Below are 25,130 nucleotides of genomic sequence, written 5' to 3' on the forward strand. Positions count from 1 at the left end.
ATCTTTTTTTTGTATCTGTTGCATTTTTACCTTTCTTGTAATAATCAAGCATAATATGCTGAAATTGTTGCTTTTTATCTTCCATCTTCAATATTAAAATGGCTACCCCCAAATTCACCAATTTTGATGAGTTTCTTTTAAAAAATGCACATTGCTGTGACAGGTGTCACAGTACAATCTCACAAAATTGTTTTAAATGAAGTTTGAGACAACTAAGCACGACTATAGTCATTATACAAAAAAAACCTAAGTGAACTTTTTGGCCAATCCATTAAAAAAAAGAACAACTCAGTGAATCTCCCTGTTCACCTCTAGGTGACTTCCTTTATATCCTACCAGATGATCCAAATCTTCTTTAAAAGGATCGTAGCCTTGTTCTTTTAAACAACGTAGGGCCCAGAAAAACTGGTCCAGGGGAGGAAATTCTTCCCAAGGAACCCACTCCCAACTTTCATTCTTTTCAGGCTCTACATTCTTTGGTTCTCAATCATGAGTCAGGTCCACCTCTCCTTTCATTAAAATAGTGACATAATGGTAATTCTCTTTCTCAATGAAAGAATTCACAACCAAGGCAAAGCGAATGTTTTTCAGGTGAAGAGCTGCTTCTTCTCAGGTTTTCCTTTGAGCATATTCTTCCCAGCTTTCACCGAACTCCAAGTGGCCCCCGGGAAGCTGGAAACTGCCGGCTTCGACCGACCCTTTCCTCCTCCCCAGGAGGACACAGAAAGGATGCCTGCCGCTGGTCACCACGACACCCACTCCGACCCCCGGGCACTGCCCCCGCGGCTCCACCAAAACACAGCATTTTAAATCAACTATACTTTAATAAAATTTAGAGAGAAGATGTACCATGTAAAAGAGCATATAATATCTGACACAAATGTTAAGATTATTCATTATTATATTTACTCTTTACCATAAATTTATCACATTGGTGGTATTACATTAATTTAAAAAAAAATTGGAAGTTGATGGAGGTTTAAGGAATTTATATAACTTAAAAGACACAGCTAGTAAGAGGCAGAGCCAGGATTTGATCTCAGATTGGACCCCTGCTGCTGCTGCTGCTAAGTTGCTTCAGTCGTGTCCGACTCTGTGCGACCCCATAGACAGCAGCCCACCAGGCTCCCCCGTCCCTGGGATTCTCTGGGCAAGAACCCACCTTAACCCACACATAATCACTGCACAAAGCCCACGGTGTTATAAAGGTCCCATTAGAAAAAGTTGTCCTCTTACCAGTGAAGCCATCTGTAGATGCGGGCCAGGCAGCCCGGCACACAGTGTTGTTCGGTGAGGGGGGATGGGGGTGAGCCCCTAGACGTGCTGCCAAGTCACCGGACCCCCAGAGCACAATGCTGGGCAAAACTTCCTTCAACCCTTCTTCCCAAGGTCTGCAGAGATCCTGGAGCAGAATTCTGAGCTTGAACTGCAGAGTGGAATCACATGGACAGCTTTAAAAATTCCTGAAGCCTGAGTCCCACACCTGGAGATGCTGATAAAACTGGCCCAGTGCAGGCAGAGTGCCTGAGATTTTTCAAAACTCCCAGCTGGGTGTAAGGGGTAGCATGGAGACTGGGCCTGGACTGAGCACGGAGGGTCAAAAGGGAGGGTCATGGAGGAGGACCTGGACACCAGGTAATAGGGTCACTTCTATTAATTCCCAGCATCAGTGGCTATGAATCTACTGGATCTGCTTTCCTTGTTTCTTTAACACACCAGTTCCCAGCACAAATAGCTTTTGTGCATCTTGACATTATTGGTAAATAATTTTTAAAATTGCATGCAGATTTTATTTCATTATTTAGAAGATGAATTTCGACTCCTTGTTCTTTCATGTGGTAGAATAAGACATTCAAGCACAGGGCCTGGCTTGGGACCACATGCTGCACTAATAATTTTGCTTGGAGCAGTGGTGCTTAGTGATGAATAAAGTTCAGTTCAGTTCAGTCGCTCAGTCGTGTCCGACTCTCCGCGACCCCATGAATTACAGCACGCCAGGCCTCCCTGTCCATCACCAACTCCTGGAGTACACTCAAACTCATGTCCACAGAGTCGGTGATGCCATCCAGCCATCTCGTTCTCCGTCATCCCCTTCTCCTCCCGCCCCCAACCTTTCCCAGCATCAGCGTCTTTTCCAGTGAGTCAACTCATCGCATGAGGTGGCCAAAGTATTGCAGTTTCAGCTTTAGCATCAGTCCCTCCAATGAACATCCAGGATTGATCTCCTTTAGAATGGACTGGTTGGATCTCCTTGAATAAAGTAGGGCCTGTCAATCCTAAAGGAAATCAGTCCTGAATATTCATTGGAAGGACTGATGCTGAAGCTGAAACTGATGCGAAGAGTTAATTCATTGGAAAAGACCCTGATGCTGGGAAAGATTGAGGGCAGGAGGAGAAGGGGATGACAGAGGATGAGATGGTTGGATGGCATCACCAACTGGATGGACATGAGTTTGAGGAAACTCCAGGAGTTGGTCATGGACAGGGAGGCCTGGTGTGCTGCAGACCATAGGGTCGCAAAGTGCTGGACACAACCGAGCGATTTAACTGAACTAAACTGAACTGAAAGCAGGGCCTGGAATCAGACAGGGACTTCCCAGATGGTTCAGTGATAAAGAACCCACCTGCCAATGCAGGAGACGCGATTTTGATCCCTGGGTTGGGTAGATTCCCTGGAGAAGGAAATGTCAACCCACTCCAGTATTCTTGCCTGGGAAATCCCATGGACAGAGGAGCCTGGTAGGTTATAATCCATGGGGTTTGCAAAAGAGTTGGACACAACTTACCGACTAAAAAATAACAAGAATCAGACAGACCGATGTTAAAATCCCAGCTCTATTATGAAATTCACAAGTGAGACTGAAGATCTCCCCTTTATCCCTTTTCTCCCTCTAACCCAAGTGTCTCTAGGACTCAGCTGTCTCTGAGGCCACAGTCATCTCTCTACCTACACTTTGCCGGCCTAGTGCTTCTGTCTGCTTATGCGGCACCTCTGGTCCCTTGAGAAGCCACCGTCTCACTGCCCACTGCCACTGAACATCCCCAGAAGGTGTCTGTCCTGTGCACTACAGCCAGGTGACCATGGGACTCTGCTGGAACCTCCTCCCCAATCTCCTTTCATCCCAAGGGAGTGGCCATCCTATCTGTCTGTGGCCTCTGCACTATAGGCTCCTCACTCCGCACTGTGCCCCCAGCTGACAGGCCACTGCTCTGGACTGCTCTGCTGGATACAGAAGTCCACTCTCATGGTGGTCACGTGCTGTGGTCACACCATAATATTACAGGAATGGAAGAGAACCTGAGACTCTCAGGAAAGTGTCCCAAAGCAGGACAGCTGTGTCCTTCTTGGTTTATCAAGAAACACCTCGATGTTTTCACTCAGCTTTTTTCTCCTAGACTCAGACACAGATCTGAAGAGGAGGCAATAGATTCAAGCCACAGCTCTTGTCTTGCATTAGGAGTCCATGTCTGTCCTTCGACTGTCGGGCTGTTGTAACAAAAATACCATAAACTGGATGGCTTATAAACAATAGAAATTTGCTTTTCATAGTTCCAGGGATTCTGAGGTTTTGCAGAGGGCCCTCTTTCTGGTTCATAGAGGACTGTCTTTTCACAGTTCTCCCATGGCAAAAGGGGCTAGGGAGTTCTGTGTGGCCTCTTTTATAAAGGCACTAATCCCCATCATGAAGGGGGCATATACATTCAAACCTTAGTGCCAACCCTCTCCAACGGCTACTTAATGGTCTCTTTAAGTACTCATCTTTCCTTAGGATAAGTTCTCTCTAAAGAGCTCTTCAAACCTCCCCACCCTGCAGATTCCATTATTCCCCTCACCTGGGCTTCAGAAACCTCCAATATTTCTTAATTCTAGCAATGCACAGAACTAGCACTGTTTCCCAGGAGCTTCTTAACAAGCTTGTCAAAGGCCCCAACGAGGCCCACCTGTGCTGCTGGTTCAGCAGACGTGCCCAGGAGAGCTGAACCCTATAGTTGTTGTTATTCAGACACTAAGCTGTGTATGACACTTTTGCAACCCCATGGACTGTAGCGCACCAGGCTCCTCTGTGTATGTAATTTTTCAGGCAAGAATATTGGAGTGGGCTGTCATTTCCTTCCGCAGGGGAACTTCCTGACCCAGGGATTGAATCCTACAGTAAAAGGCTCCCAATCTTTGCTGTGTTTATATCAAGTGAAAGTTGCTCAGTCGTGTCCGACTCTTTGTGACTGCATGGACTATACAGTCCATGGAATTCTCCAGGCCAGCATACTGGAGGGGGTAGCCTTTCCCTTCTCCAGGGGATTTTCCCAATGCAGGGATCGAATCCAGGTCTCTCACATTGCAGGTGGGTTCTTTACCAGCTGAGCCAAAAGGGAAGCCTGTGTCTATATCAAAGTGTCTTTTAACTCTTCTCCTTCTGTTCATTTGCTATCTTCTCTCTCTTTTTTCTTTCTTTTCACACACTCTTATCAATATTTTAATGCAAAGGGTGCATCCTTCTGACTTTTCTTTCCTTTTTGTTTTCATTCTTTGGTATCACTAAATTTTTGTTGATTTTTTTTTTTCACTTTCTTTGCTGCTTCATGAACATTCTCATTAATTTCTAAAATCAAGACAGGGAAAAGGAACCAGGCACCAAGCTGAATTTTCTTTCCTTTTCAAAACAGAAGAATTCCAGCATGTCATAAGAAAAATAAAGGCAGCAACACATAAGAATATTAACTGAGCAATTTATTTACTTCAGTAGAATTTATCATCTCAGCACTGATAAAAAAAATATTATGGTTGAACAGAAAACGAGTAAGAGAAATAAATTTTTCTCTCACATAGTTTAGAATTTCCAGTGGCATAAGAGTTCCATCTGCCACTTCAAATGTATCACATGGGGTACATTCAAAGTCTGAAACTCCAAAAGCAATGTAATTTAGTACTTAGGAAAAAAAAGCAACAACTATGTGTCGGAATACTTTTGCCAGAGGAACATTCCACACAGATAAAAAGGCAGGCTAAAGATAAAACAGACATTTCAACTGAACAAACATTGAAAGATTTTGGCCCAACAGATCTCTGTTGAGTGGCCAGCTCTGTGTTAGCTACTAGGTTCTTGAACTCAATAGTCAGAGAATTATAAAAATAAGGTCAGTCTTGCTGTCTTTGCTAGGCTTCCAGTTTTGTGTGTGTGTGTGTGTGTGCGCAGGTTTTTAGTCTTTTTTTTTAACACTCAAAATTTTTTAAAATGCAGGAATTTTAATTCATTAGTGAAATATTTCATACCAATTGCAGCATAATCAGAAAACAGAGTTTCTTCTCCACTAAAAGACTTCTGAACTATTTATGTGGAAGAAAGGTTCTCAACTGGCACTATTTTTAAACTAGAATTTTGTTATGTGTACTATTATCAAACCAGATTAGCCACATCTGTCACGTTTGGTCTGTAAATCAAGTTGTTAGTAGAATCTCATTACTGTTCATTGAAGAACACCGTTTAGGGTCTTAAATCCCCTCTAAAATCTGTAAAGCTGATTTCTTTGGGCAGACAGGATTTGAGAACTGCCGGGAAGCGCGTTCGTGATCCTGTGCGCAGGCGCAGTTGATGGCTCGAAGGAGCTGATTAAAGCAGGGACAAGAGGCCAAACAATGAGTTACTTATCCAGACGGAGAATTAATTATCTCTAGCGACTTCACTTTCACTTTTCACTTTCACACATTGGAGAAGGAAATGGCAACCCACTCCAGTGTTCTTGCCTGGAGAATCCCAGGGACGGGGGAGCCTGGTGGGCTTCCGTCTATGGGGTCACACAGAGTCGGACACGACTGAAGTGACTTAGCAGCAGCAGCAGCAGCAGCATCCAACACGGTCAGTATCAAAGCGAGCTGATCTCACTATCAGAATCAGCAGAGCTGGGGAACAGATGATGGTTCCATGGCAAACATCCTTTTGCTGAGTATTCTATGTGTGGTCAGTAAAACGATTGAAAGATTCTCGAGATACAGACTTGAGGCTTTTACGGCATCCAGCTGTTGTGGCTCCTTCGATTCGTTTTGGACTCAGTAAACACCTCTAGTTTCAAAAAAACCCTTTTTAATATTTTTCAACAGGCAAACACAGTCTGAAGTTCTTCTGAACCACCTTGCTGCCTGGCGAAAAACGCCATCCGATACACAAAGATCCTTGAAAACAACCCCGCGCCTCAAATGTGACTCTAATTATTCAGCAACATGCTGTTGCTGCTGCTGCTAGGTCACTTCAGTCGTGTCCGACTCTGTGTGACCCCATAGACGGCAGCCCACCAGGCTCCCCCGTCCCTGGGATTCTCCAGGCAAGAACACTGGAGTGGGTTGCCATTTCCTTCTCCAATGCAGGAAAGTGAAAAGTGAAAGTGAAGTCGCTCAGTCGTGTCCGACTCCTAGCGATCCCATGGACTGCAGCCTACCAGGCTCCTCCGTCCATGGGATTTTCCAGGCAAGAGGCTATTTAGTGGCAAATGAAAAACCAAAAGCAGTGGAGGGAGAAATGTTTCAGGACTATGAAGCTAAATTGGGACTGCAAATTCATTATGGTTGAAATATCACTGTTGGGACTTTTTCCTTTTTTTTTTTTAAATCAACCTAATCTTTTCTCTGTCAAATAGTTTCTCTCTTTATCCAAGTGTCCTACCTTCTCCAGTGGAACATAACAGTAAGCATTATTTTACCAAGGACTTATTTTCCCATTTCTAATAACCAGGTACATTCCAGGTTGTCTGCAATGTCAGGGTGAAACCCAAAGATTCACAGTCTTGTGCTCCATCTTTCTCGGCATCTTTGCAGGAAAATAAATGATGCAAACAATAAAAAATACTGTGACATCAAAATTTTGTCTCTGCAGTGAAGATGTTTATGGGAATTGCCTCATTGTCTTAGTCACCTTTGAAATTGTGGCACTGAAGGGGAGGCAAAGAGGTATCTTCTTTAAGGTGCCTCCATTGGGTCTTCTAGGAGGGAAATGTCATAAGATACGGTGGTGCCGCCCTGTAGCCTTGGGACTGAGACTTCTGAAGGGGAAGCAGAGGGAAAATGACTGTCTCTTGCCTTTCTCACAGTATCCAGTATGGGCAAGGAATTTAAACTTGAGGACAGAGGTGGGAGATATCAAAGCTCAGTCCTGGAGAAGTGTAACATGGAGTGAGGCACCATGATCTCCTTTCTGTGTTTCAGCTATCTAACCTCCATGCCTGGGCTTCCCTGGTGGCTCAGTGGTATGCAGGAGACATGGGTTCAATCCCTGAGTCAGGAAGATCCCCCTGGAGAAGGAAATGGCAACCCATTCCAGTATTGTTCCTCCTGAGAAATTCCATGGACTGAGGACCCTGGTGGGCTACAATCTGTAGGGTTGTAAAATAGTCAGACATGACTTAGCAGCTAAACAACAGCAACCTCTGTGCCTAGCCCAATACAGAGCAAATGGCAAGCATTCAATAAATATTTGTTGAGTTGATTTATATTTTCTTTCTAACCAGATTCTAGGCAACTTGCCCAGGCTTAAAGGTGCAAAGGCTCTGTGAGAAGCAATGAGACAAATAAAGCTGCTTTGATTCAGTTCAGTTCAGTCACTCAGTCGTGTCCGACTCTCCGCAACCCCATGAATCACAGCACGCCAGGCCTCCCTGTCCATCACCAACTCCCGGAGTTCACTCAAACTCATGTCCACAGAGTCAGTGATGCCATCCAGCCATCTCGTTCTCCGTCGTCCCCTTCTCCTCCCGCCCCCAACCTTTCCCAGCATCAGAGTCTTTTCCAGTGAGTCAACTCATCGCATGAGGTGGCCAAAGTATTGGAGTTTCAGCTTTAGCGTCAGTCCTTCCAATGAACACCCAGGATTGATCTCCTAAGGACTTTAATAAACAACAACAAAAAATAGAGCTATCAAAGTTGGGAGTTGTATTAGTCAGGATATGTTAGGCTACTCTATGGTAACAAACAACCTCTCTAATCTCAGAGACTTACTAACATAACGAAAACTTATTTCTAACTCATGCAAAGACTAATGCAGATGTTTCTGGTTAGATCATTCTTTTAGGTGACTCTCTTTCAAGTGGTGACACAGAGATCCAGGCTCTTTCCATCTAGTACTTGTATCATCCCCTGTTCCACTGTTGTCTTTGAGTCTATCTTTTCCAACCAGCCAACTGTGGAATGAGACAGACAGTATGGAAAAGGTGCACCCTTGTTTTATTCTGGAAGTTATACATCAATTCTGCAACAAATTTTATTATTGGAAACTATTCCCTTGGCCCCAGCAGATATCAGGAACTGGAAAATATAGTTCAGTTATGTACCCAGAGAGCAAAAGGGGTTTGGTGAGTATCTAGCCAGTCTGCCATGAGAACCTGATTAAAAATTACTGATAAAGAGAGTAATATGATAGAGCTAATGGCTGGAGAAGCCAAGCCACAGTAATAATGTCAATCTGCCAGTGGTCATGAAGACCGGAGGAGGAGCAATCAAACAGCAGCAACAAACCAAGGAGGCAGGGCAAGTTCAGCACAATGATACTGGACCCTAGCAGACGTCCAGCGGAAGGGCAGAGTGGGGATGGAGAGTGAAGGTCTGGGCTAGATAATTTCTGGATCTCCAAGGAGAACCACCTTGACATATTCCTAGGAGAAGAAAGTTACTTGGAGGGGCTTGATTTAGATAGGCCTCCTTGTGAGAGCCAGATACCGAGACCACTCTAATCATTATACATGTATTGCTTCTAACCTGTGAGCTCCAGGAAAGTGACACTTATTAGTTATAACTCATATAACATCAAACATACATATAAACATACTAGTAATTTTCATCTTCTGAGCACCCATTTTCCAGGCATTTTATGTATATCATCTCTAATTCTTACAATAGCCTTGCAATGTACTATGTACTAATTTTCCTTGGTAGTGGTACCTACATCTATGTTCATATTTTCTATGATATATGTGCACATATACTAAAATGTCTTTTATGAGGAAGTGTAGCTACTGATACATACAAACCACCCCAATACATAGTGTTTTAAGAAGAACTCATTTACTATATAATCCGGCAATTCCACTCCTGGGCATGTACCCAGACAAAACTATAATTCAAAAAGATAACTTGCACCCCTGTGTTCATAGCAGCAGTATTTACAGTAGGCAAGACATGGAAACAACCTAAGCACAAGGCTTCTTGAGATATAGGGTTAGAACTGGGACACCACCACTTCTGCCATGTTGGCCAGAGAGAGTCACAAGACGAGCCCAAGTTCAAGAGTGGGGAAATAAAATCTCTTGAAGAGCTAAAACATCACTTTGCAAAGGGCCTGGATATGAGAAGAGGCAGTGAACTAGGGCCATTTTTACAATCAATTACCCACAGCTAATAAAATGTAGTTTTATTAATTGGTGGAATAGCACAGGAGTCTTCCAGAAAGTGTGTGTTTTCCAGTCCCTCTCATCTGAAAAGTGCTAGATAGACAATATATTCAATGGATAACTACCTTTTTTATTTAGGGAGTCAGAGCACAAAAATACCCAAGTCCAGGCACCAGATGCATCTAAACAGAAACTGGCTTTGCAGTAGAAGATCTTAAAAAGGCAAGATAAAACTGAAAATTTGACTTCCTGCAGGCCTGGCAAAGAAGTGGGGAGGGCAGGGGAGGAAGCTGTGAATGTGTGATGAGCAGCTGGCTTTTATTTTTAAACACATATTACTGTTACCCAGATTTTTTTTTCTAGAAAAATGAAAAGAGACTTATAAAGAATTCTGACACCCAGGAATATCATTTCTAGTAGATGCTAAGGGGATTGGCATGGTCTTCTCAAAACAAAGTCTTCTCTTTGTAATCTGTTTAGACTACAGAAAGGGAAAAAGAAATGCACAATAAGTTCTGAAAGGTGAAAAATGCTATTCATTGTTGGTAGTCCCTCAAGAGATGTTTGAAATGTCTGAATCAAGCTTTATTCACTATTACAACAGACTCTCCTTTCAGGAAGTTCAGTTTTGATGTTCGTGAGTTTGAGAATGTACATCTCATACTCCTGTGACATTAAAGGTCTTTGTTCAGTGGGAATACTTCAGTACCATCAGGGGTAACCAGGCAGCTCCAATATTATTTTTAGGTCCAAACTTAGGAGTAAACTAAAAGTACAACATTAAGAAAGCTACCGGGAGAGCCAACCAAATGCACCCTTTTCTTCTGAGGCCACTTGATAGTAAATTTAGAAATGATAAGCCAATTGACACATAACTAAATTGCTTTGTAGGTTTATGGCCAACTTACGGAACTAATTTCTATAAACTCTCACCAAAGATTGCAAAGCAAAAAGCCAAACCAATAAACAAAGACAGACCAAAAAACTGTGCACAGGGACCAGTAAGATAATATAAATGACTAAAGCAAGCAGTGGGTAAGGAGTAGTGGTGATTATGGTGAACATTTAAGGGAACTGATAAAAACTTCAACCGGACAAAAATCATTGTGTGAACCAAACAAAGCAAGTGTGGGTCAGATCTGATCTTCGCTGCACCGATTTGTGACTTCTATTCCAGACAAGGCAGGATCAAGAGAAAACGAGATACTTCTAACCATAACTTCTTGGGTCAAACCATCACAAAGATAAAGATAGTTTTTCAGCCCCTTTCTACTCTCTCCTTTGGAAAGTTAAGGTAATATGACAAAATTATGTGCCATTCTCAAGAAGCACAATTCAATGTGATTATCAACTCTGAGATTCACCTTGAATTTTCTCTGTATATTGAGAAATGCAGAAACAAGTGTGTGAGATGACAAAGATTCTAAACACTGTATTTTCTTTTGAAACATATATGCAATTTAGACAAAAGCTATTTTTGCTTATTTCAATAGGATTTAAGGAATGTATTGTGAAGGTATTAAAGTCTGGATATATTTGGGACCCGACATGGCCTTAGTGTGTGTGCAGTGTCAGTTGAAATTTACAGCAGAGAAGCACAAAAGACACTGACATTTATTTATATGTTCCCAAGTAAAACCCTGAAATATAAAGGTTATTTATTTTCCCCAATTAAAAAAAAAATCACGAAAAACATAACTAGATCACAGTATCCCAGACTGCATCATCTTTATTTCCATTTAAGTTATTGAAGAATTAGTGCTTTTTGAATCTGTGAATAATGGCTGTCCTTGGAAATGTTACCACAGGAACCAAGTACCCATTTGAATAACATCAGCTCTCTTGTCATGTTGTTTGTGTTTATGTTTGATCTCCATAACATTAACATGTACTACTTTGCTTTTTAAAGACCTACAAAGACCTATTTAAAGATTTATAAGACTTATACAGATGTATGAAAGATGTCCTATAGACAATCAATATCATTGATTGCAATTGTAAGATAATACCCTGAAACAAACAACTAAATCTGTAGTAAATATTTTTGCTTTTTGTTTTAGACTCTACCAGAGGATTTCCAGATTTTTCAGAATCACTCAAAAACAGTGCTGATGGAGATCTTTTAGGCCAATGTGCCTTCCCCAAACAGTACCTAGCTGTTCAAATAAAGTAAATGCAAGAGCGTCCCAAATATGAGAAACTTTATAGGGACTTGACTATGACTGCTGCTCTATAAAGGATAATTATGAAAAATAAAACACCTTGGTTTATAATAGGCACATATAAAAATCAAACAATTTCAATGCCATTTAGTCGCTGAGAAGAGACCAAAGAGACGGAGGTGGGAAAACAGTTCTAAATATCCAACCATACCTCTTAACAATCCTCTCTTCTGCTCTCTGCCACTGTTTTCCACACAGGCAGCCACTCTATCAATCTAGCCCCATCCCCAGTTGCCCACTATAAAATTCTCTCCCCACTATAAAATTCTTTCCGCACATGCATGCGGTACAGCGTCTCCCACACACAGAGGTGGCACAGTGGCTGACAATCTGTTTCTTTTTCTCCCATCCACGCTTTCCCCTCCCCTCCACATGGCTCCTCTATTCTCTCTCTACCCCCAGTTCCACTCCAGGGCCTCCATTTATGCTCCCCACAAAGACACTCTGGGAAGTATGGTCTAGTGTCTCATGCTGATTATTTTTCTTGGGAAAATCAGTCCATTACCCAGATTCTGCACCAAAAAGGAAAGTCCAGGTGCCGGCATACCCACAAATCAAGACTCCTCCCCTTCCAAAAAGCAGAGAGAAGGGAAAAAGGCCTTGTGCTCATTAATCCTTTTTCTTCCAGTGATGGTTGAATAGACACGTCCTGTCCTGTGGGCGGCCCTGGGGAATTGCATAACAGTGCCAAGGAAGTTACAAGCCCCTGCATGGCAGTAAAAATGTAATCCTTGTCAACGTTAACAATGTTAACGTCCTCTCAGGTCCCAAACACTTATTGTTTCATCTGATCTGGTCATATTTCCTTCCAGAATTTTTGAACTGGAAAGAAAACTTAATCTTCTCATGCTCTGGTATGTGAGATGAGAAATCAATTGTTTGAAGATTAACATTATATAAGAAAGACTTCCTAAGTGAACAATGCAAATAAATAGAGGAAAACAATAGAATGGGAAAGACTAGAGATCTCTTCAAGAAAATTAGAGATATCAAGGGAAATTTTCATGCAAAGATGGGCACAATAAAGGACAGAAATGATATGGACCTAACAGAAGCATAAGATATTAAGAAGAGGTGGCAAGAATACACAGAAGAACTATACAAAAAAGATCTTCACGACCCAGATAACCATGATGGTGTGATCACTCACCTAGAGTCAGACATCCTGGAGTGCAAAGTCAAGTGGGCATTAGGAAGCATCACAAGGAACAAAGCTAGTGGAGGTGATACCATTCTAGCTGAGCTATTTCAAATCTTAAACAATGTTGCTGTTAAAAGTGCTGCATTCAATATGCCAGCAAATTTGGAAAACTCAGTAGTGGCCACAGAATAGGAAAAGGTCAGTTTTTAATTCCAATCCCAAACAAAGGCAATGCCAAAGAATATTCAACTATTGCACAATTGCACTCATATCACACATTAGCAAAGTAATGTTCAAGCTAGGGTTCAACAGTGTGTAAACTGAGAATTTCCATATGTTCAAGCTGGATTTAGATGAGATCGGGAGTGTTCAGGGTGGTATGGCCATAGACGCAAGCTGCATTTAGAAAAGGTAGAGGAACCAGAGATCAAATTACCAACATCCGTTGGATCATAAAAAAAGCAAGAGAATTCCAGAAAAACATCTACTTCTGCTTCATTGACTATGCTAAATCCTTTGATTGTGTGGATCATAACAAACTGTGGAATATTCTTAAAGAGATAGAAATGCCAGACCACCTTGCCTGCCTCCTGAGAAACCTGTAGGCAGGTCAAGAAGCAACAGTTAGAACTGGACATGGAATAATGGACCAAATTGGGAAAGGAATATGTCAAGGTTGTATTTTGCCAGGCTGCTTATTTAACTTATATGTAGAGTATATCATGTGAAATGCCAGATTGGATGAAGCACAAGCTGGAATTAAGATTGCCAGAAGAAGCATCAATAACCTCAGATATGCAGATGACACCACCCTTATTGCAGAAAGCAAAGAAGAACTAAAGAGCCTCTTGATGAAAGTGAAAGAGGAGAGTGAAAAAGTTGACTTAAAATTCAACATTCAGAAAATGAAGATCATGGCATCTGGTCCCATCACTTCATGGCAAATAGATGGGGAAACAATGGAAACAGTGACAGACTTTATTTTCTTTATTTTCCAAAATCACTGTAGATGGTGACTGCAGCCATGAAATTAAAAGATGCTTGCTCCTTGGAAGAAAAGTTATGACCAACCTAGACAACATATTAAAAAGCAGAGACATTACTTTGCCAAGAAAGGTCCATCTAGTCAAAGCTTTGGTTTTTCCAGTAGTCATGTATGGATGTGAGAGTTGGACTATAAAGAAAGCTGAGCGCCGAAGAATTGATGCTTTTGAACTGTGGTGTTCAAAAGTGTTCAAAAGTTCCTTGGACTGCAAGAAGATAAAACCAGTCAGTCCTAAATGAAATCAGTCCTGAATATTCATTGGAAGGACTGATGCTGAAATTCAATACTTTGGCCACCTGATGCGAGGAACTGACTCATTAGAAAAGATCCTGAATCTGGGAAAGATTGAACGTAGGAGGAGAAGGGGATGACAGAGAACAAGATGACTGGATGGCATCACTGACTTAATGGACTTGAGTTTGATCTAGCTCCAGGTCTGGCGTTCTTCAGTCCATGGGATCACAAAGAGACAGACACGACACGACTGAGCTACTGAACAACAACATTACGTTACATTTACCAAGAAGAGGAAGCAATGAGATTTAGTGGCTCTGTTAGATTTTGAGTGGAAAGCGAATAATATTTTTTAATTATAGACTTTCCATCTATAATCTTTTCAGGCAATTTACCTAATTTAGTGACTTCAAAGACCCACCATTCTTGTATGTCATAAACTTTGTCAAGGCTTTGTGATTCTTCTACCTCCTATGACTTGCGTGCAGGGAAGTCAGTAGAATTCAACTGGTCTTCCTACAGGATCCATGACAATTTTGCTCACATGCCTGGTGTCTTGGTGGGGACAGCTGGAAGGTTGAATCCATTGCACCCTCTCACCTCCATGTAAACTCCGATCCTCTCCATATAGTTTTTCCAGGGTCATTGAATCTTTTACATGACAGTTCAAGGTTTCAAAAGTGAGTGTTCCAAGAGCCAGAAAGAGATCTGCCAGTCTCTGAAGGACTGATCCAGCAAAAGGCACATTGCCATTTCCACCATATTCTGATAGTCAAAGCAATTATGGGTTTTTTAAATGAAGCCACAATTTGATGGTGACAGGGTGAAAAAATCAAACCCCACAAATGTGACTATCTCTAATCCACCAGACTTTTCCTTATCAGCAGTTATGCCTGGAATACTCAGCATAACTGATTTCTTCCATAGCAGGAGCTGGCAAACATAGCCCAGACACCGAATCCAGCCCACCTTCAGCTTTTGCAAACAAAGCTTTACTGGAGCACAATCACCCTCATTCATTTCTATATTGTCTATGGCTGTTTTCACACCACAAATGCAGAGTTGAGTAGTTGTGACAGAGACCATATGGCCCACAAAGCCTAAAATATTTACTATCTGGCCCTTTACAGAAAGTTTGCTAACTCCTGTTCTATAGCATAGAGAGAACCCAGTTATGACAGATAGTAAAAAACATACTCTTTCCAGCCCTGGTCATTTGTGAGGCAGAGATAGAGTGGAGGTGGTGGTGGGGAGCTTAGAGGTGGCCATGTCCCTGGGAACAGCTTGGAGAATTTATGACCAAGATGAAAAAAAACAAAACAGATCTGGAACCAGACACAGTCTTGGTGGCCACCAGTCTAGAGACTGGACCAGAGGCCTCACTCTCCAGCAGAAAAATGCAGAGTCTAAAGCTCACCCTGTGGATACAGGCCCTCAGGTCATGCCAAATGCACACTCCCACCCTCTCCCTAAGAAAAACCAGTGGAGGGGAAAGTTGAGTCATCTAAGGGAGTAAGAGAGATGGCTTAAACTCAGTGAGTTGTGCTGCCATCCACTGTAGCAAGTTCAGACCTTGCATTTGAACCCAGCCCCCAACTTAGTTCTGTCTCCGAACTAATCAATAAGACCTGAAGAAGGTCATTATTTATGGGCAATAAATAAACTACATTTTTTTGCATACCTGAATGTACAGTATAAATTTTAGACCCTGTAGCAATGAAAGTCTATGAATTTCTTATATTCTTTTAAGTGAAACCCATATTATAAAAGTCTTAACATTGCCAGGCCTTAACATCAAACTTCTAATAGGACTGGAATGAACTTCCTTCTTAAAAGATGGAGGACATTCCTGCAGTAGGTCATAAAGTGCAGTTTATGAGCAGTTTGGCCTACTTTCACTGTGGTTTGGATTGATAGTGACCTTGGCTAATGTAGTAAAATATAACGTTGAAAGGAAGCCACTAAGACCAGGTTCCTCCCAAGAAAATAACAGTGAAGTTAATTCAGATGACTCCCTCGCAAAGGTTCTGCCTCCAACCCAGCAGCACTACCACTCTGTTCTATATCTTAAAGGGTGTGGGGGCACGTTTCCTACTTGCTAATAAATAAGTCATTGGCTGTTACAAAGCAAAGCTGAAGCAGTAGTTTTAGCTGCTGAGTTCAAGTGCAAAGGTGTGGTTGTGTGACTTTTTCTAGTTGGGGCCCTGGCATGGTTGGTTGTAGCTGCCTGAAGACCTAGGGAAGGGGAATCCTGAGTTTGAAAATAAGGGCAACCTTCTCTTGGTGTCTCTCTCTCTTTTTATGAAGTACAGACAACGCCATCCAGAAAAACAGCGCTTAGTAGATGAAGTGTCTATCTTAGGCCAAATTTTAAGATAGGCTGCGTATGGCTGTGTAACAAACCAGTCCTGTTGCAGTTTGTTGTGCCCTGAAACAATATCATTTTTTTTTAATCTCTCATGATGCCCCTGGGTCAACTGAGCTCAGCGTGGGGGTTCTCTAGCCCCATATAATGTCATTTGGAGTTATGGTCATCTGAAGGCTCATCTGATTTTAGAAAATCGAAGATGGTGCTGAATCTTCTGTGGGAGCTGTCAACCTGAGCACCCAGGTTTTCTTCTACCTCATCTCTCTGTGTGGCTGGAGTTTTTCAAAGAATATTCCAAGTGGGAAAATTCCAAGTGCAAGCATCCAAGAGGAAGGGAGTCGAAGTTCCATTCTCCTAAGGTCTGGACTTAGAAGTCTCAAAACTTCACATCTGTCACATTTCACTACTCAGAGCCATCACAGGACCAGCTCAGATTCAAGAGGCGGAATAGCTCTTCTTTGGATTTCAGGAGTGGCAGGGGTGTATAGAGAGGGGAGGTATTGCTGGGGGCTGTGTTAGTGTTCTCCAGAGAAACAGAATCAATGCTGTGGTGTGGGGGGAGGGAAAGGGGGGGAAAGAGAGGGAGAGAATGAGAGGAGATACTTATTTTTAAAGAACTGATTCACACAATTGTGGAGGTTAACAAGTCTAACTTGTTCTGGACATGGAACAACAGACTGGTTCCAAAGAGGAAAAGGAGTACATCAAGGTTGTATATTGTCACCCTGCTTATTTAACTTCTATGCAGAGTACATCATGAGGAACGCTGGGCTGGAAGAAGCACAAGCTGGAATCAAGATTGCCGGGAGAAATATCAATAACCTCAGATATGCAGATGACACCACCCTTATGGCAGAAAGTGAAGAGGAACTCAAAAGCCTCTTGATGAAAGTGAAAGTGGAGAGTGAAAAAGTTGGCTTGAAGTTCAACATTCAGAAAACTAAGATCATGGCATCTGGTCCCATCACTTCATGGGAAATAGACGGGAAGACAGTGGAAACAGTGTCGGACTTTATTTTTTTGGGCTCCAAAATCACTGCGGATGCTGATTGCAGCCATGAAACTCCTTGGAAGGAAAGTTATGACTAACCTTGATAGTATATTGAAGAGCAGAGACATTACTTTGCCAACCAAGGTCCGTCTAGTCAAGGCTATGGTTTTTCCCATGGTCATGTATGGATGTGAGAGTTGGACTGTGAAGAAAACTGATCACCAAAGATGCTTTAGAACTGCAGTGCTGGAGAAGACTCTTGAGAGTCCCTTGGACTGCAAGGAGATCCAACCAATCCATTCTAAAGGAGATCAATCCTGGGTGTTCATTGGAAGGACTGATGCTAAAGCTGAAACTGCAATACTTTGGCCACCTCATGTGACGAGTTGACTCACTGGAAAAGACTCTGATGCTGGGAAGGATTGGGGGCAGGAAGAGAAGGGGACGACCGAGAATGAGATGGCTGGATGGCATGACCGACTCGATGAACACGAGTTTGAGTGAACTCCGGGAGTTGGTGATGGACAGGGAGGCCTGGTGTGCTGTGATTCATGGGGTCGCAAAGAGTCAGACACGACTGAGTGACTGAACTGAACTGAACTGAACAAGTCTAAAATCTATGGGGTAGGCCAGTAAACTGGAAACCTAGAGTAGAATTGCAGTTTGAATCTGAAAGCAGTCTGTGGTAGAATTTTTCCTTGCTTGGGTTTCCTAAGCAAAAGTTCAGTCTTTTGCTAGTAAGACCTTCAACTGATTAAGTGGGACCCCCCACACTATGAAGAGCAATCTGCTTTACTCAAAGTCCACTGATTTACATGTTGTGTGCTAACTTGCTTCAGTCATGTCTGACTCTTTGCAACCCTATGGACCATAGCCCGCCAGGCTCCTTTGTCCAAAGGATTCTCCAGGCAAGAATACTGGAGTGGGTTGCCATGCGTCCCTCCAGGGAATCTTCCCAATCTAAGGATTGAACCTGCTTCTCTTACATCTCCCACACTGGCAGGAGGGTTCTTTACCACTAGTGTCACCTGGGAAGCCCAATTTACATGTTAACCTCATCCAAAAATCATTTTCACAGCAACATCTAGAACAATGTTTGACCAAGTATCTAGATATCATGGCGCAGCCAAGAGACATATAAAATTAACCATCACAGGGACCAACCTTTTAACCTGGTTACAAAAATAGGTCAAGATTCTTTCTGTCCACACCCTTTTGGATCATCCCCTCCTCCTGTCCTTCCAACCCCATTGCTTCTCTGTATTTTCCTTTCTCTTCTTTTATTCATTTGGACTCCATCCAGGGTCCTCTTCTCTGCCTCAGCCTCCTGTTCTGTGATCCCATCTCTCTTCTGCTTTATTTTCTGTAGACATTAAAGTTAATTAAATATTTTTCAGTCTCAGTTCTTGCACAGGGATACCTCACTTGTTTCGTGCTCAAGGAATAAAGTATTCTAAGAACTGTGGACAGTGAGGTGGAAGGAGCAGCAGGTGAGGGAACAGACCCTGATACTGCAGGATGTGACTGGTGACTTCACTTCCCAGACCCTGAGCTTCCCCTCCCTCTTTTAGATTGAGCATTCTATGCTCCTCATCCGCCTATCTGTTGGAAGAGACCGGGGGAGCCCAAGGTTCCCCCTCTCCTCCCAGGCACCATATGTTTTCTGCAACAATGGCCATCTGGAGATAGGGATGTTTTTTGTTTTGCTTTGTTTTTAAAAAAGCAGAAATTTCTGAGTTGATGGGAAGAGAGAATGGCACCTTGTCTTTATAGTGTGAAAAAGTATATTTCTAACAGGTGGAACTTGGAGGGTGCCAGCCAGATCTTTGTGGGTAAACAACTACCACGGTGTATATATAGGAGTGTGGGTCACCCTCTGAGCTAAGTGGAAACCATCTCACAAAACTTGCATTCCACTTTTTACCCAATGCCTGGCTGTGGGAGAAAGGCAAAGCAAGTATATCCTTTTTTTTTTTTTTTTCAATCTCCAAAAGCTTCCCCAGTGTTTAAACTTTGACTTGGGGAGATTCTTTTAAATTTTTTCCTCTTTCTGAGAATGGGTATTAACACACACACAAGTTCAACAAGCTGTTGAAAAGAAAGACCACTTTTAACAACCAGTAGAAGAGCAAACATATTTTTAGGTGTCTGAGAGAGAGATAACAGGGAATGGAAACTCAGAGTCAGAAAAACTGGGTTTAAAAATACCTGTGAAAAGTGAAATGTTAGTCACTTAGTCATGTCCGACTCTTTGCGGCCCCATGGACTGTAGTTCATCAGGCTTCTCTGTTCATGGAATTCTCCAGGCAAGAATACTGGAGTGGATTGCCATTTCCTTAACCAGGGAATCTTTCCGACCCAGGGATCGAACCTGGATTTTCTTCATTGCAGCCAGAACCTCTACTGTCTGAGCCACTAGGGAAGCCCCCAAGATACCTATAGGAATCTCTATAAATATGTATATAAATGCATAGAAAGAGTTCCATGAGGATAATTATCTAATATAACCATGTTACACTGATGGGGGGGTGGGTGTATTGGCATGGTGAGTGGGGATTTCACATTTTATTTCACATATTTCTGTGTTGTTTTAATATCTCATACCAAATAAAGGTTCATGTTTTTCTTTAATTTTTAAAAGTTGTGAAATAGAGCATATATTAGTTTGCTAGAGTTGCTGTAATAAACTTTCTCAAACTGGGTGGCTTAAACAAGAGAAATTTATTGTCTCACAGTTCTGGGGCTAGAAATCCAAGGTCAAGGTATTGGCAGGGTTCATTCCTACTGAGGGTTTCAAGAAAAATCTGTTCTGTGCCTTTGCCTAATTTCTGATAGTTTGCTGGCAAGTTTGTCATTCCCTGGCTTGTAGAAGCATCACTCTGATCTCTGCCCTCATCTTTACATGGCATGTCTGTGTCCAAGTTTCCCCTTCTTATGAGGACACCAGTTATTTTGGATCAGGAACCCACGCTACTCGAGTACGACCTCATCTTAAAGAATTACATCTGTAACAACCCTATATCAAAATGAGGTCACATTCTGAGGTATGGGGGAGAAGGTGGGAGGGACTGCAACATATGAATTTTGTTTGGTAGACAATTAAGTCCAAAACAGAGCATAAAAACTTTCTTGTAATAGCTTTTTAATTAAAGGCAATTTTTGAAAGAATTGTGGTTGGCACCTTGTTTGGCAAAAACTGCAGTAGGACTGTGTCCAGTCCTTATCCTCTCTAAGCTTCCCTTTTGCATCTATAAAGTGGGGTCAAGAATATCTGCCTTTATTACTGTAACAGAGCTGTGTTAAGGGTCAAATGACAAAATGAACACCTAAGAGCTTTATGCTCTGCAAAGGTCTGTGTTAAGGGGGACTGATGGAGATTCAGTCAGGGGAGCACAGCTGCTCACATACTGTGACTGAAGTCGAGATGTCTAGCCTCAGGAAGCATGTACCCTGAACAGTGAAGAGAAGCAGACGTGCGTCTAGCCCTTGAGACCAAGAGATGACAGATGTCACATCTAGCTTTCCCTCCAAACTGTAAAATGCCATTATAAATGAACCTGTGGGGAGGGATATCAGACATAAAGTTTGGGTTTTGAAGGCTTTAATTCAGTGCACAGAATAATCCTTTTCATTTGAATAGGTCTTTATTTTGTGAACTTCAAAATTCAATAAAAGGGATTCATGAAAGTCAAGGGGAAATAGATTTGTGATTGTGGTTTATAGCAACAGTTCTTAACCTTATCTGGGTCACAAATTCTTTGGAGAATCCGTTTTTCAGAAAATCTCATGGATGCTTACATCAGAAAAAAAGGCAGCTAGAAAATTCTGCATGTAGTTTCATGGAGTTCATGAACCTCAGTTTCAGAATCTCTGATTTGAATAAAAGTTCATAAGATAGAAGACACCTGATTACTCAAGGAATTCTCAAAAAGGGGATTACTTTAGAAGAAGTCAAATTTTTTCTGCTTCAATTAAAAGAGAATTCCTCCTCGTTCTCAGTAATAGGCAGAATTTCAAATACTTTCTATACATCCCATCACTATCTGAGCCTGTGGTGTCCTGAGAGCACAACTTCTGTGACCTTGAACTGAGGTGTTCCAAGAGGCAACCAGCCAGGTGACTCTGAATTAACTCCCAGTGATGGGTACTGATGGTTGGAACAGTGACACTGTTACTTGAGTTTTGCCTTAGGGAAGAAGTGCCCAGCAGTACGAAAGCAGCCTATTTGAATTTCAGAAGTTTAGACCCTGCAAGTCTGAGAGAGTATCTGATAATGTAAGGGTGTGGGTTCCCAAGAGGAAGCATAGAATTGCTCTACTGGAGGAGAAGAGGGGAGTGCTTAGAATGCGGGGGTTCCTAAACTAGGAGGCTTGGGGATTTCTCTCCCCATTGGGATGAAGAAATAAAACTTCCAGATGGGTTGAGGGAGCTGATAACAGGGCAGGTCTGTGGCCTCATTCCCAGGTGTGTCTACTCTAAGGGATGGGTCTGAAGAACCTCATCCTCAGTGTGACGCAGAGATGGGTTGGTTTGCATGAACCAAAGAATGGCCCAGAGGCGGTGAAGGATCTTAAGCAGATTCACAGGATATCCTGCTGCAGAAGTAGAAAAGGTTGTCTGAGCTTGTGAGGACACTGGAGGGCTTAGAGTGAGCTGGACCTGGAGGGGTTTGTAGGAGGAACTGCAGAACAACTCTCCTCAACACACATGACTGATGACCAAAGGTCAGAGGGAAACTGGGTGTCTCTCCAAAGGCAGAAGGTAGAATGACCCAAGTGGGACCTTGGCAGTATATACACCTTTCTCTTCTCATCCTCCACCCCCAGCTCAGATGCAACCCTGTATATACTGAATGACTGAGATGAACAGAACTCCAAACAGAAACAGAAAGTAAGTTTAGCTATATGTCTACATAAAAGTTTCATTTCTTACTTTTATTGGAATTCAGGACATGCAATCCTAAAATATGGTACCTTAGCATATTAAATATTTTAAGTTGAAGGAATTTTTAACAAATAGCGTAAAAAGGAAGACCACCCTTGACTCCTCTCCCCTTGCCCTTCTTCCCTGAAATAGGTCAAAAAACTCCCAAGTGAAAGGCACCCCTCTGGCCATCATGCCCTACAGTACCACTGACACAAGGCTATGTTTGCAGCAGATTTTACAGACGGCTTCAGGAGGGAGTACAACGAGCAATTACAGTACAGACACGACTCACAGTTGGCTGTTAGCCGTTCATCAGCCATCCCAGCTCCCAGGATGCCTTGCTGATCTCGGCTTTCTCTGCCCTCCTGTCCCTCTCACCCCCTACTGTGATATCCCTGGGATGACCTTTCTTCTTTTTCTCTTTTCTTTCCAAAGCAATGTAACACTTTGTTCTGATTTCTTCTTTTGTATTTTGCTTGGGAGCCTCACTTTTCATAACTAAATGAGCAATCAAGGACAACAAAAGGTCCTCCTTAAGAGCGTTTCCATCATCAGTGTTGGAAACAACAACTGTTTTTTGCTGTTGCCCACCATACTTCAGGCCTGCTCCAGTGAGAATACATGGGTGCAAAACCCACTCTGATTTGGGGGAGGGTAGTCCTCCGGCCCAGCCATCATCGACACTTTCTAGCCACTCGTGAATGGTGTGAGTGAGCAGCTGTCCCACAACCAGTGTGTTCATTTTGGCTGTTTCCTATATTCATCCAGAGGCTGCAGACAGATTGGTTTTGCAACAATCCACAATCATCATTCAAACACCCGAAACAAACTGGCAGCCAACCAAGTCTGGTCTTTTCACACATACAAACAGAGCCCACACACATCCTTCCACACAAAGAACTACATACCTGAGCTCCTGAACTGTGGGAATGAAAAAAAAAAAGTGCTAAGAGAGGAGAAACCCTAAATAAAAGATAGCTGAAAATAGCAATCACAGGAAGCAGGGGAACTGCCTAGAATACTAATAGCAAAACCAAGTCAACAGTAATCACCAACATAAACATGTTGGCCTTATTCCCTTCTCACAGATTTCGTATCTTATAGGCTGCACCTCATCACTTGGACTGGAAGGAACGCAGGGAAAAATCGAACATGCTCTTCTCTTTAATATCATCTGGTTTAATTTTAAGAATGATTTTAGTTAAGGGAGAAACCCAGGTTTACTTGGGAATATTGGTACATCTTCTGACAATCTGAAACAACTGGGGTAGAATGGAACAGAAGGCACCCATTCTCAACCCTCACATCAGCCAGGGTCGCACCTGTGGGCAGAAAGGCTGTGCACGGGGCTGCCTCAAGTGATTTCTCAGCAGCAGCCTGCGAAACCAGCAGTGTAGGTTGTGGGAATAAATTCTTCTTGGCCAGTGAACTGAGCCCCTGCTGTGTCTTCAACACAAGGTGAGATCCTTTTAAGAAGATGATGACCTGCAGACATGACAGTCCCTGCGCCAAGAGGCTCCACTGCTTATTTCCTTGGGTGGTTAATGTCTTTGAAATAGGGCTTTCCAGGTGGTACTAGTGATAAAGAACCTGCCTGCCAATGCAGGAGACATAAGAGGCACAGTTTCAATCGCTGGGTCAGGAAGGTCCCTTGGAGGAGGGCATGGTTACCCACTCCAGTATTCTTGCATGAAGAATCCCATGGACAGAGCAGCCTGGCGGGCTATAGTCGTAGGGCTGCAGAGAGTCAGACACGACTGAAGTAACTTAGCATGCACATGTACATGTCTTTGAAATAGGACATTTGCTCTCAAGGCCTGTTTTGCAAAATATACATGTAAACAAATGTCCATCTTTTGAATGCACTGATGTAACTGGCTTATTCAATTAGGCAGCCAAATTGGCTTATGAAATTAAAGGAGATCAGTGTTCAGAGAGAAGGGGGACCTTTTGACACAGAGATGGGGGAGGAAGAGAGGAGGAGAAGCAGCCCTTCTCATAAGTGGATGCTTAACTGACTTTTCCAATAAGGTGCATCTATACCGTGGAGTACAGTGCAGCTGTAGGAAGAACGAGGTCTTTCTCAATGTGCTGGCAGGAGAGATCTCCAGGATATACTGTTGAGTTAAAAAAAGAAAAGGCAGAACAGTTTTTGAGTATACCAGCATTTGTGAGGAAAGGGGAGAAAATAAGATAATATATTTGTTTATAGTTTTATTTGCACAAGATATACTGCAGTAATATATAAATTTCAAAAAAAATGGTAACTCACAGTGGGCCTGAGAAGGGTATGGTGGGCCAGGGAAAGGAATAAATGGAGATATGGATGAAAGTGAGCCTTCTTAATGTCTGTCTTATGGTGCTTTGGTTTTTGAACTATGTGATTATCTACATTAGGTATTAAAATCCATAAATAATTTAAATAAAACAAAGTAATTAATAAATATGCCATCCCCTTTGCCACCTACTTAACTCCTTTTTATGTCTCTTAAGTCTCAACTCAAAGGCCACCACGTTGGTTTATTCACTAATACACATAAAAACCCACTGCATGCTAGCTGCTGTGCCAGGAGCCTGCCAGGCCCTGGGGGTGTTCTGGTGAGCAGGGCACACACACCTCTGCCTTCAGGATGCTAGAAGCTTGTCTGGGAGCTATATCACTAAAAAAAAATCACCTGCTATGGGAGAAGACTCTGGAAAAGACTCTGGAGTTTCCTTGAACCCTTGTACCCTTGGCCTGGCCTTCCCCCAGCACTGTGTTCTGGAATCCCAAACAAGGTAGTTCCCTCCCTTGACTGGGTTTCCTACCTGTTGGTCTGGTCAGTCTCTCC

At 42.6% G+C, this 25,130-nt stretch overlaps 1 pseudogene; it reads right to left on the minus strand.

The window, feature by feature from the left end:
* Positions 1 to 269: 269 nt before the first annotated feature.
* On the minus strand, positions 270 to 3,247 carry LOC129551951 (nucleotide triphosphate diphosphatase NUDT15 pseudogene; annotated as a pseudogene).
* Positions 3,248 to 25,130: the final 21,883 nt, after the last annotated feature.

This window comes from Moschus berezovskii, chromosome 3 (genome assembly GCF_049115385.1).
Source record: "Moschus berezovskii isolate FMDL1 chromosome 3, NW_MosBer_1.0, whole genome shotgun sequence".
Classification (NCBI taxonomy): domain Eukaryota; kingdom Metazoa; phylum Chordata; class Mammalia; order Artiodactyla; family Moschidae; genus Moschus; species Moschus berezovskii.